The 13,609-nt window shown below is 44.4% G+C and overlaps 1 long non-coding RNA gene and 1 other non-coding gene across 3 annotated transcripts in view; both read right to left on the reverse strand.

The window, feature by feature from the left end:
- The window catches only part of LOC103165889, a 166,932-nt gene that overhangs the window by 60,305 nt on the left and 93,018 nt on the right, over nucleotides 1-13,609 (reverse strand). The window lies entirely within an intron of this gene.
- Nucleotides 4,147-4,249, reverse strand: LOC114811006. Its single transcript, XR_003758691.1, has one exon. It is a non-coding gene; the product is annotated as a U6 spliceosomal RNA (small nuclear RNA).

The following is a 13,609-nucleotide window of genomic DNA, read 5'->3' on the forward strand; positions in this document are numbered from 1 at the left end:
GTTTGGGAGGGAAGATGAGGAGCTCAGTCTTGCTCATGTTGAGTTTTAAGTGACGGGCCGACATCCAGGTGGAAACGTCCCGGAGGCAGGAGGAGATGCGAGCCTGAAGGGAGGGGGAGAGGACAGGGGCGGAGATGTAGATCTGCGTGTCATCTGCGTAGAGATGGTAGTCGAAGCCGTGAGAGCGAATGAGTTCACCGAGGGAGTGAGTGTAAATGGAGAACAGAAGAGGGCCAAGAACTGACCCCTTGAGGAACTCCAACAGTTAAAGGATGGGAGGGGGAGGAGGCGCCAGCGAAGGAGACCGAGAATGACCGGCCAGAGAGGTAAGAGGAGAACAGGGAGAGGACAGAGTCCGTGAAGCCAAGGTGAGATAAGGTATGGAGGAGGAGGGGATGGTCGACAGTGTCAAAGGCAGCAGAGAGGTCAAGGAGGATCAGAATGGAGTAGGAGCCATTGGATTTGGCATGAAGGAGGTCACGGGTGACCTTAGAGAGAGCAGTCTCGGTAGAGCGGAGGGGACGGAAGCCAGATCGGAGGGGGTCTAGGAGAGAATGGGAGTTAAGGAATTCTAAGCATCGATCGTAGACGACTCGTTCTAGGATTTTGGAAAGGAAGGGTAGTAGGGAGATAGGGCGATAACTGGAGGGGGAAGTGGGGTCAAGAGCGGGTTTTTTTAGGATGGGGGAGATGTGGGCATGTTTGCAACTGGTGGTAGTAGTAACAGCATTTATTAAGAGATTAATGTATGTAGAGCACTGTATTGAGCACTGGGAGAGAATACATAAATGGGAATTAAACATGGTTGATGGAAATTAAACATGGTTCCTGTCCCTCAGGGTTCTCATTCAGGTTATCATTATTATCTAGCACCTATTAGTCTGCTGATTTTTCTATGACTATTAACTTGGAAAATGGTTATTTAAAACTATCCACACAATTTCCAATGATTTCTCTGCAGCAATGTTTAAGAGGGAAAATAGTCCTTAGGCATTTTTTTTTAACAGAAGTTGATACTTAGGGTTTGGTTACTACAGTCCTAAAAATCCCAATTCAAACTCTGCAGCTGGAAAAATCTGAAAAACGGCAATACTTTCTAAATGGATATTTTGCACTTATAAACCTACAATGAGTAATAAGTCAAATCCCTGGGAATTTTTTTTCCACCTTGGCAAATATGTCATTGGTTAAAAGGAACGTAAGCTAATCATTAGTGAAAGTAATTGCCTTCTTAGGGTAAAACCAAGGCAAAATGTGGCCCCTGGGGTTTTTACAAAAGACATGCTCATGATAACTGGTCTATTAGTACAGCACAGGACTTAATTTTCAGAAACTTCCGGGCATGCACCAGGATTCTCTTATCAAGAAATATCCATCCTTCCTAAAGGCTAGCAGGAAAACCACAGGGGAAAGGCTGGAGGAGAAGGAGAATGGAGGAGGGGAGAGAGGGTCTAGATGGGTGGGGACAGGTCACTAAAGTTTAATTCAGTGCAGTCAAGCTTTTCATTAATCCTCTTGCTTCTCATCTGTAATTTTACTGTCTGTCTCCCTCACTGGATCATAAACTCCGTGTACAGGGATCACGGCTACCAACTTGTTAAAAGAAGCATGGCCTAGTGGATAGAACATGGGCCTGGGAGTCGGAAAGACCTGGGTTCTAATCCTGACTCCGCCACTTGTCTGTTGAGTGATCTTAGGCAAGTCACTTCCCTTCTTTGTGCCTCAGTTACCTCAACTGTAAAATGGGTAATAAGTCTGTGCGCCCCATGTGAGACAGGGACTGTGTGATTAGCTTGTATCTAGCCCAGTGCTTAGACCAGTTAATGACACATAGTAAGCACTTAACAAATACCATCATTAACTGAATTCAAGTCTTCCTAACATCCCTGCATAGAGATGGGATCCCCATAAATACCACTGACTGATGGATAGGCTCTCTCCCCGGAATGATCCTGTGGGGTCTCCTTATACCCCATCTTCTGTCTAGATACTAACCAGGTAAACGCTGCCCAAATGCCTCAAGATGGCTTGCAAAAAGTGATGGATATTTTTCAAGTGAGAAACCAGCATGATTCAGAGAAATGCAGGCCAAAGGAAAAGTGCCACCCCCTCTCCCTACAAAAAAAGAGAACAAAAAGCATCTGAAGCTTCATAACATCAGCATGCCCCCCAGGCCTACAGCCAGAATGACAGCATTCCAAATGTGTATGCCCTTAAGAGGGATTTCTGCCTCCAAACACCATAATCCTCACATCATACTATTGAAGCCACTTGGCAGTGGATGTTCTGCATAGGTTTAGAGAAATGAGCCTTTAAGCCAAGTTTTCAAATTCTCCTTTTGGCCGGCTGAACAACCTTTTAGAATCACAGAGCTGAAAAGGCCGACCACATGGGTCACCAGATCCCAGTCCCTGCTTTCAGTCAGGTTGACTTACTTGCTTCTACAAGGCCCTCTGTTCAAGTCTTCCAGTGGGAATGGCAGGTGAGCCTTCTGTCCTGAGACTTAAGGACTAAGAATGTGGGTGAAGGAATTCGGAACATGGCTAGTGGTTGCCGCGTCTCTCTCTCTCTCTCTCTCTCTCTCCCTGCCAGTCATGTTTCCTTTTTTTTTAAGCACTTACTACGTGCCAGGCACTGTTCAAGTAGATACAAGCTAAATAGGTTGGGCACAGCCCATGTCCCACATGGAGCGCCCAGTCCTAAACCCCTTTTTACAGATGAGGTAATTGAGGCACAGAAATTAAGCGACTTACCAAATTCACACAGCAGACAAGTGGCAGAGCCAGGACTAGAACCCACGTCCTTCTGACTCCCAGGCCCGTGCTCTATCCGCTAGACCACACTGCCTCCTCTGGGATAAAGTGCAATGAGTGAGTAGGCATACTGCAAAACGCAGGCAAATATTTTATATGAATAAACACACCACTAGATTACACATTTCCCCACTAGATTGACACATTTTACCTTGATCTTGATTTAATGATTTAATCATCCTCAGAAATAATTACTAGCTTCCTTTTTGAAATTGGTTGTTTTCAAATTATAGCACAAAGCAAGCTGTTAAAAAGTCTGAAGGGGGGAAGGGGGTGTGTTGGGGGTGGAAGGGGAGAGGAGTCAAGCATTTCCTCCCGGAGGACAATAAGGTGAATGTCAATGGGCTTCTCTTTTGCCACTTAAAGGTCCTGAAATGCAGCACAATACAACCAGCACAGCCCCCTGTTACCACCCAACCAGCTCAGAGGCTATCAGCCTGAAATTCCTGGGCAAGAGTACCTGGAGCAAACAGAAGAGGAGAATTATCCATCAGAAAGCTGAGAGCATCAAACATTTCCTATAATAGTTGCAATAACAGTAATATGAGAAGGAGTATGGCCTAGTAAGAGCCCGGGACTGAAAGTCGGAGGATCTGGGTTCGCTCGTTATGGATTGGGAACGTGCCTACCAACTCTGTTATATTGTACTCTCCCAAGCACTTAGTACAGCATTCTGCATACAGTAAGCGCTGAATAAATAGAGCTAATTGATTGGTTAATTCTAGCCCTACGTAATTCATTCAATTGCATTTACTGAGTGCTTACTGTGGGCAGAGCACTGTACTAAGCACTTGGAAAATACAATTCAGCAACAAAGAGAGACAATCCCTGCCCACAACGGGCTTACAGTCTACAAGGAGGAAGACAGACATTAAAACAGGCATCAGTATAAATCAACAGAATTACAGATATATACACCTCAAGACAAGTAAACAGGCATCGGTATAAATAGAATTATAGATATATACATATGCACATAAGTGTTGTGGGGCGGGGACGGGGAAGAGCAAAGGAAATGAATCGAGGTGACATCTAAGGGACAGGGAGCTGAGGAAAAGGGGGGCTTAGTCTGGGAAGGCCTGCAGTGTGGTTTTCAGCAAATCACTGAACTTCTCTCTGCTTTGGTTTCCTCATCTATAAAGTGGGGACTGGGATTCATTCATTCATTCAATCATATTTATTTAACGCTTACTGTGTGCAGAGCACTCTACTAATCACTTGGGAAAATACAGTACAGCAATAGAGAGAGACAACCCCTGTCCACAGTGAGCTCACAGTGGAGAGGGGTCAAGTAGACATCAATATAAATAAATTAAATTACAGATATATACATAAAAATATGGAACGCTTCAAGAATTTGCATGTTACCTTTGCGCAGTGGCCAAGCTAATCTTCTCTGCATCGTTCCTGTTCTCTCTCCTGCTCAGACCATGAGCCCCATGTAGGACAGGGACTGTGCCCAACTTGATTATCTTGAATTAACTTACAGGTTAAACAGGGTTTGTTACACAGTAAGTGCTTCAAAAATACCACAATTATTATTCACTAAGTGCCTACTATGCACAGCAGCTTGGATTAGTGGAAGCAATATGGCTTAGTGGATAAATCAGGGGCCTGGGAGTCAGAAGGAGCTGGGTTCTTCCTCTGCCATGTGTCTGCTGTGTGACCTTGGGCAAGTCACTTAGCTTCTCTGGGCCTCAGTTACCTCATCTGTAAAAGGGGGATAAGATGTGAGCCCCATTTGGGACAAGGATTGTGTCTAACCTGATTAAGTTCTATCAACCCCAGCACTTAAACTGTGCTTAGCACACTGTAAGCACTTAACACAATTATTACTACTAAGCTGCTAGGAAACAACTGCATGGATGCAATAGGGACAAGGTTCCTGGACTCCAAGGGGCTGATAATCGAAAAATATGACGGGGGAGGAAATCAGCAACAGACATAAGGAAAAAGGAGCAAAAGTAGGAAAGACACCTAAGAAATAATAATGTTGGTATTTGTTAAGCGCTTACTATGTGCCAAGCACTGTTCTAAGCGCTGGGGTAGCTACAGGGCAATGAGGTTATCCCACATGGGGCTCACACTTTTAATACCCATTTTACAGATGAGGGAACTAAGGCCTAGAGAAGTGAAGTGACTTGCCCACAGTCACACAGCTGACAAGTGGTGGAGCCAGGATTCGAACTCATGACCTCTGACTCCCAAGCCCGGCCTCTTTCTACTGAGCCACGCTGCTTCTCTACACAGCACTGGTGACCCTCCCAGCATTCTAAAAGTTGAGAAGCCTTCAGGCTTCCACTGCTGCTAAAACAGAGCATCGGGATTCAGCCCCCCAAAGAAACCCAGGACCCTCTGCCCTGAGTGAAGACAAGGGAAACCAGACCCCAGGGAGCTTGTGAAGTGTTTAATGCCTAACCAGCCAGCAGGCACCTCTCTCATTACAAAGGACCGTGGTTGGGAGGTTTTTGCCTATGGCTACTCATTCCCCTATCTGCTTTCCCCAGCCGGACTGTGAGTTCCTTGAGGACACAAACCATTCCCTCCAACTCCACTGCATTCTCCCAAGCACACTCCTCACCACTGGCTTCACAGCACTCAATCACGTTGCTCCCTCCTACCTCACCTCACTGCTCTCCTACTACAACCCAGCTTATTTTCATTACCCTATTTATTTTGTTAATGAAATGTACATCGCCTTGATTCTATTTAGTTGCCATTGTTTTTACGAGATGTTCTTCCCCTTGACTCTATTTATTGCCATTGTTCTTGTCTGCCCGTCTCCCCCGATTAGACTGTAAGCCCGTCAAACGGCAGGGACTGTCTATCTGTTGCCGACTTGGTCATTCCAAGCGCTTAGTACAGTGCTCTGCACATAGTAAGCGCTCAATAAATACTACTGAATGAATGCATGAATGAATAGTGGATAGGCCTGGGAGCCAGAGGGACCTGGGTTCTAATCTGGCTCCACCATTTCCTGCTGGGATGCCTTAGGCAAGTCACTTATCTGTGCCTCAGTTTCATCATCTGTAAAATGGGGATTAATGCTGTGAGCCCCAAGTAGGACATGGATTGTGTCTAATCTAATTAACTTGTATCTATCCCAGAGCTTAGTACAGTACCTGGCACATAGTGAGCACTTAACAAATACCTTTAAAACTAAATTGTTCTTTTAAAATGGTATAATCATCTCTCTGATTCTTACTTGGTGGTGGGTCTATGGTTATAAGGCATCACCAAGTAATAAACTATAATAGACTATAGTTAGAAATATGCATTCTGTTGCATGATTCCTAGGAGCTATGTACGGTATGGAGATTTCTCCAGTTGCTATTATATGGGCTTACATGAAACTGCTTTCTTTAAACTAAGAGGAGGTTAGATTCCACAAGGGACCAGAAAGGTTTTCTGTTTATTTAGTATCCACAGTTTGGCCTGCCAAGCGGAGCACAGTGTTCTGTGTGTTTATCAGAAGCTTTGTGAGGGGGAATTGGAACAATAATCTAATTGTCGGAAGTCCATTGGCACCAGGAGGGAAGGAGGTTGATAAAGTCACACTTCTGCTTGCTTTATTTTTACACAGCAGGGTCACTGGGAGTTAGCATTTCATTGTGCTCTCTTAGGAAACCTGATTCCCGGCATACCTTGACAGCCTCTCCTTTAGATTTTTGTACAGAAGATGATCAATAAGGCTGTTTGGGGCAGGTCACTTTCCTTTCGCATCTTAAAGATCGGTCCAGACAACTGGGTCACTGCCTGTCTCGCCTATGGTGGGAGGGGGGTGGAGAGAAAACAGCATTTTCAGAACGGATAGCATATGTGAAGTGGGTAATTTACTGGTGTGATGTGACACAAATTTTCCCTTTTCTATAGAGCAGTTTTGCTTGCATGCAGTGCCCCCTCCTTCCCTCCATTTGAGAGCCAGTTCAAGCCTGCAGTATAATGCCTCATTTATTCAGTTGCTTGGCCTTTCCCTTTGCCATTCCCATTGTCTAGACTGCTGCCTGGGACAGAGTGTTTCACAAAGGTTCCATTTGCTGGGATCTGTTTTCTACTAGGGCTGGTGAGAAGCCACCCAACTCCCTGTGACTCTTCATTCTTCAAGAACTTGACACTGAGCCCCATTTAGGGGGCTAGCGGGGGAAAGGCCTAAGAAAAGGGGACTTAAAATGCCCTGCCTCACTCAAATCGATGTTTAGTGGCATTTAACCTCCAAATTCAATGATCAAAGGCTGACAGATACAAAGACCAGCCTCTTTGCCATGAAACATATCGTCTCCACTCTGTGGCAACGATAACAGCAATTGTTGGACAGGACAACATTAGTTGCCTGCAAACTGGTACTGTGCTGCTATTGTGGCAGAATGTGCACTGAGTCAGAAGGGCAGATCATTGTGTTATTTATTACGGTATTTATTAGGCACATACTGTGTGCAAAGCACTGTACTAAGCACTGGGGTAGATGCAGGTTAATCAGATTGGGCATAGTTTACGTCCCCCATGGGGCACACGATCTAAGTAGGAGGGAGAAGGTAAATACTGTACCTTTGTTGTGGGCAGGGAATGTGTCCACCAACTCTGTAATACTGTTATATTGAACTCTCCCAAGTGCTTGGTACAGTGCTCTGCACCCGGTAAGCATTCAATAAATATGACTGACTGATGGCTGGGTTTGAGGGCTTGTCGCTCCTGAATAATGTTTTTCAGGTGTTTGGGCTTGCAATCACTCAGTTGTAAGGTTCAGCCTATAGACACGAGGACCTGATCCATGACCTTACCTCTTCCTCTAGAACAAAAACCCTTGCTTCCTCCATTCTGAGGATTCCAATTAAGAAAAAGTTCCTTGCTATACGGAGCTGGATGAATTTATTGTAGCACAGTAATTAACATGGGGGACTTTGGGGCATAGGTGAGGGGTGATGCTCCTCCAAAGCACCAAAGTGGGAAGAAAACGCCAGACCCATAAACGCGGGACCTCTCCATCCCACCATAAATAAGCAGAAAGGCAGAGCTGTTGCTTTCTTAGAGACCTCGGGGCGTGGTGACAGCACTCAAATAGGAACTTCTAAACTGAATAAAATCTGGAAATATTTAAAGGGGAAAGATTCACCAGTAATATCCCAACACAGACCAGATTACAAACCAGTGCTGACTCACAGCATAAGCAAGCGGGCATGAGGCTCAGACCTAAATCTCCAAAAATGCCTTGGTCTTTGCACCTCGGGCCAGAACCTAAGTCTGAGATGCGTCAATATTGGTATTGGGCTCAGGGCTCTTTCAGACTCGCTCAATATGACGCACATCTCAGGAGTCTGGTCTACAAGTTTAAACTATAACTCAGATGCGATCCATGAAACAATAGCTTGAGATTTGGGTACCTAAACGCTACTGAGGTCATCAAAACAATCCTTTGATAATTGTTATGAAACTACATTCTTCTACTGGAGAAAACAACTGACAAAAGACTCCCCCCAAAATTGCTACAACTCCCAGATAGTCTGCTGTGTGGCCTTAGGCAAGTCACTTAACTTTTCTGTGCCTGAGTTATCTCCTCTGTAAAATGGGGATAAAGACCCTGAGGTCCATCTGAGTAGCTTATACTTACCCCAGCACTTGACACAAAGTAAATGCTTAACAAATATCACTTAAAAATCTTAGCTTTCACCTAAGTCTAGTAGCTATAAAACATTTTTCAGTTTTCACAATATTATTTTATTATCTCTTTATCAGGTGGAAGCTCATAGGCAATAAAATGAATGAAATCAAATTATTATTTATTGCTGGCCAAACTGTTGCCCCAGCCAAGCTACTTCCAGAACTGAACTAAATCCTGCTGGACACTCCAGGCATAAAATACCTTCCTTGCATCACTCCCATAAACTGGTAGCAAAACAGACAGTTAATTATTCACCTCACCTGAAATGGGAACTCCTAAGGCAGAGTGATTTCGACAAACTTGGTTCCAGGAACAAAAACGAATGTGTTTTCTATCTTAGCCTAAACCACCATGTCCCAAAACTAGATTTTATGACAGAAACATTTTCCATTGGTCTTTTCCCATTTTGATAAGGCTTTAACATCACAGGGATTCATTCTGAATGAAAACATCACTTCTAGGCAGCTGTGAGCTTGTTTAGAAAATGGTCCCAAAGGAAACTATTTACATATTGCCCGGCTAGCTGCAGCTACAAATGGTAAACTTTAAACACTTCAGTTTCTGCCTCAATCCTGCCCTGCAGGATACTTAGAAGAGCCAAACAAGATATGAAAAAACCTTCTCTGTCCATAAAACAAAATAGTTCGTACATTTACAATGCCAAAAACGTACTTTTGTACAAATGCACAACAGCCTACATCCTATTAATTGTAGACATTTACAAATGATGCCTTGTAAATAAAACATGGCCATGCATACAGAGCTATAAAATCTTTTAAAAGAGTTAATAAATCCACCTTATAGACATTTTTAATGGACTCCTCAACATTCTTCCCTCCCCTTCTCCGAGCAGAGACTGAAGAAGAGAAAAATCACAACTTTCTTTTGAATGAGTTCAACAGAAATCTGGTAGATGATGCCCATGAAGGAGAGGGGAGAACTATCAGGGTTGAGGGAAACCAATTGAGCAGAAGAATAGTGAGGAGACTACAGCGAGAGTTCTCCTTAACGGGATGTACTTCAAGGCTCCATTCTCGGTCTCCTAAGCTTTGAGCTCTTCACTTACTCCCTCGGTGAGCTCCCCAATTTTTACGGCTTCAGAGACCTCCTCTAGGTAAACAACTCCCAAATCTATCTCTCTAGCCCTAATCTCTCTTACCATTTCTTCAATCTTTCATATTTCTTCTTGCCTCTGGGTCACTTCCACAAGGCTGTCCTGCTCAATGTCTGCTATTTAATTATTAATCACTCCCAAACCCACTAGTGCAACTAACAGACTGCTTTTCTCCCTGTCTCTGAAGCTTGCTACTTCATCTTCAAACCCTCGTCTTCTCTAAATCCTGGCTTACATTTCCTGGATTCAATCAATCAGTGGTAGTTATTGAGCAGTAATTATGTTTTGAGCACTGTACTAAGTGCTTGGGAGAGAACAATTCAACAGAATTAGTGGTCATGCTCCCTCCCCAGATCAAGCTTACAGCCTAGAGACAACAAGCTTATAGTCTCCATCCACGCAGCCACCACCCAGGACAAGGGGTTTGTCATATAGCAGCTTGATAGATGCATCAGCTTCTTCCCTAGTCTCTCTGACCTCAGTCTCCCCCAGCTCTGGTCCATACTTCCCTCTGCTGCCCAGATCACCTTTCTAAACCTTGTAATAATAACTTTGGTATTTGTTAAGTGCTTACTATGTGCAGAACACTGTTCTAAGTGCTGGGGTAAATACAGGGTAATCAGGTTGTCCCATGTGAGGCTCACAGTCTTAATCTCCATTTTAATTAACAGGGAGGTAAGGGAGGCACCGAGAAGGTAAGTGACTTGCCCAAAGTCACACAGCTGACAGGTGGCGGAGCCGGAATTAGAACCCATGACCTCTGACTCTGAAGCCCGGGCTCTTTCCACTGAGCCACGCTGCTTTTCTATGATGGCATTTCTTAAGCGCTTACTATGTGCCAAGCACTGTTCTAAGCACTGGGGGCGAGGGGGATACAAGGTCAACAAGTTGTCCCATGGGGGCTCACAGTCTTCATCCCCATTTTACAGTTGAGGGAACTGAGGCCCCAAGAAGTGAATGACTTGCCCAAAGTCACTCAGCTGACAAGTAGCGGAACCCGGATTTGAACCCAGGACCTCTGACTCCCCAGCCTCTCCTCTTTCCACTGAGCCACACAGCTTGTCCTGCCCATCTCCTCCACCCTTCACAAGCCTCCAATGGTGGCTCAAGCAGACACTCCTGACCACTGGCTTTAAGGCTGTCCCTTACTTTTCCTTTATTTTACGCTTCTTCTGCTACGCCCCAGCTTGCCTCTGACCCCTTGCTTATGCTGTTCCACTTGTTCAGATGTAAGGAAACCAACTTTTCTTTGGGAGATTGGGGGCAAATTTTGGGGTGGAGACTTGAGGGGGTAGGACGTGGGTTTTGAGAAAACAGGTGCTCAATAAATATGATTGAATGAATATGTGTCAAGCACTGTTCTCAGTGCTGGGGTAGATACAAGCTAATCAGGTTGGACACATGGGGCTCACAATCTTAATCTGCATTTTACAGATGAGGTAACCAAGATACAGAGAAGTAAAGTGACTTGCCCAAGATCACACAACAGAGAAGTGGCAGAGTCGGGATTAGAACCCAAGATTCTTTGGATTCCTCCCCTGAAGGAGTTAACAATCTAGCTGGAGGTGGAGCCACCATCGTGACTCCTCTACATCCATCTCTTTTTTTCAAATCCAAGAGTAGGGTGGGTTCCCTTCAGGCCTGAAAAACTGTGGCACCAACCCCAAAGTAACAATCTGATGGGAACCACAGATCCCATAGCCCCGACGGAGTGAGAGCCTATTCTTGTAGTCCCCTCCCCTTTCAAATCTCTGCAGTGCACTAGATTTAGTAAAGGCTCAGTAAAAACCTTTGATTGAAGTACCATTGATTGAAATCTGCCAGACCAAAGTTTTCCCCATTTCCAAAGTCCTCCTGAAATTTCACCCCCTGTAAGGTGTAATCCCCAATTATTTTTCTCCCCTTGGGTCATATTCTCCCAACTCTCACCTCAGCACTTGTGCATAATCAGCCCCCCTTTTAAGTGATGACTCACATACATAGACTTCTCCATTCTCTTATCCATCTTTCCATTCTCTTCTTCCTATATTTAAGGCATTTTATGTCAGCCTTCTCCATTAAATGGCTCCACCACTTGTCCGCTGGGTGACCTTGGGCAAGAAACTTAACTTCTCTGTGCCTCAGTTACCTCATCGATAAAATGGGATTAAAAGTGTGAGCCTAATGTGGGACATGGACTGTGTCCAAGCTGATTACCTTGTATCTACCCCAGAGCTTAGAACAGTGCTTGGCACATAGAAAACTTTTAACAAGCATCATCATAATTATTATTATTAATAAACTGCAAGCCTCTTGACAGCAGGAAGTATGTCTTTTATCTCTATTATACTTGAACTACCCTCACTACAGTGCTCTACACACAAAAAGCAATCAATGGTTGGTTGACAAGACCTACTCAGAAATACCCAAGGACAGATGAGTAAGAAGAAGGCATTATTTTCCTCTAAAAGAATGATACCCTAATTGATTTTTGTTAAACTGATGCACGATAGTTTGCTGACCTCAGAAAGAAGAAGAGATCGAAGCATGGGACCAAAAAATAACAGCACAAAGTAGTCCTTAATTCAGGAATCCAGCAGAGGTGGGAAAATGGAGAGGAAATTGGTGTAGATTTCCCTGCAAAGAATTTCTTCACTTTGCCCTACTTGGGTCATTTCTTTCTAAACCTGCTGGGGAACATTAGATCACAAGCTCCAAGGGCTGGGATCATTTTTAGTAATAATAATAACCATAATAATAATTGTATTTGTTAAGCACTTCCTATGTGTCAAGCACTGGGGTCAATACAATATAATCAAGTTCCACATGGGGCTCACAGTGTCTAAGTAGGAAGAACTGAATCCCCATTTGCAGGTGAGGAACCTGAGGCACCAAGAAGTCAAATTAATTGACCAAGTTCACACAGCAGGTATGTAGTGGAACCGAATTTAGAACCCCGGTCCTCTGATTCCCAGGCCTGTGCTCCTTCTACGAGGCCACGCCACTTCCTCTATTTTAACTTCTGTTGAACTCCCCCAAGTACTTAGTTTAGAGCACAGCACACAACAGACACTCAATATTATTGAATAATTGACCCTTCCACCAGCTGCCACCCAACAGTCTAGAGGGATACAGTGCCAGTCCCCAAATCCCCAGGCGAGGAGACAACTGCCAGCCTGCCTCATCAGCACCTCCCAACACTGCCTAGCGCCAGCAGGGAAGGCAACTCTTCGGACAAGTTCTCTCTGAATCCGCTGGGCTGCTTTAGCTAAGTCCAGGCACGTGGCAAAGTATTTAGTTTTGGCCTTGAGTGTGACCCACCCCCCCACCAGAGAAAATAATGGAGACGAAAGATTACAGTAGAGGGTTATTTATATTGACATTTCAGAACTTGCTTTATTGACTTGGAATCCTAACTGAAATCTAGAAAACCCAGTTTTCAGTTAAAAGTAGTAATAGCATTTATTAAGCAGACCGTAAGCTTGTTATGGGCAGGGAACATGTCTATCAACTCTGTTATACTGTGCTCTGCACAGAGGAGGCATTCAATAAATATGTTTGATTGACTTGTGTGCAGAACACTACATTAAGTGTTGTAAGAAACACACTGGTGAGCTGCATGATCTGTGGCCCTCCAAGGGCTCACAGGTACATTGAAATAATAATCTTGATCTAGGTTAAACTCCTTGCTATAAGAGAAACAACACAACATAAAGGAAAGAGCAGAGCACAGGCTGTAAGCCCCTCCTTTAAACTTAATGCCCTCTCTGGGCACGAAACATATCCACCAAGTCTGTTCCAGGAAGCAGCAAAGCCTAGAGGCAAAAGCAAGGGCTTGGGATTCAGAGGACTTGGGTTTTAAACCCGGCTCGGCCACTGGTCTTCTGTGTGACCTTGGGCAAGCCACCTAACTTCTCTGTGTTTCAGTTACCCCATCTGTAAATTGGGGAAAAGAATGTGAGTACCATGTGGGACAGGGACTGTGTCCAACCTTGTATCTACCCCAGTGCTTAGCACACAGTAAGCACTTAACAAATACCATAATTA

This window comes from Ornithorhynchus anatinus, chromosome 3, assembly GCF_004115215.2.
Source record: "Ornithorhynchus anatinus isolate Pmale09 chromosome 3, mOrnAna1.pri.v4, whole genome shotgun sequence".
In the NCBI taxonomy this organism is placed as follows: domain Eukaryota; kingdom Metazoa; phylum Chordata; class Mammalia; order Monotremata; family Ornithorhynchidae; genus Ornithorhynchus; species Ornithorhynchus anatinus.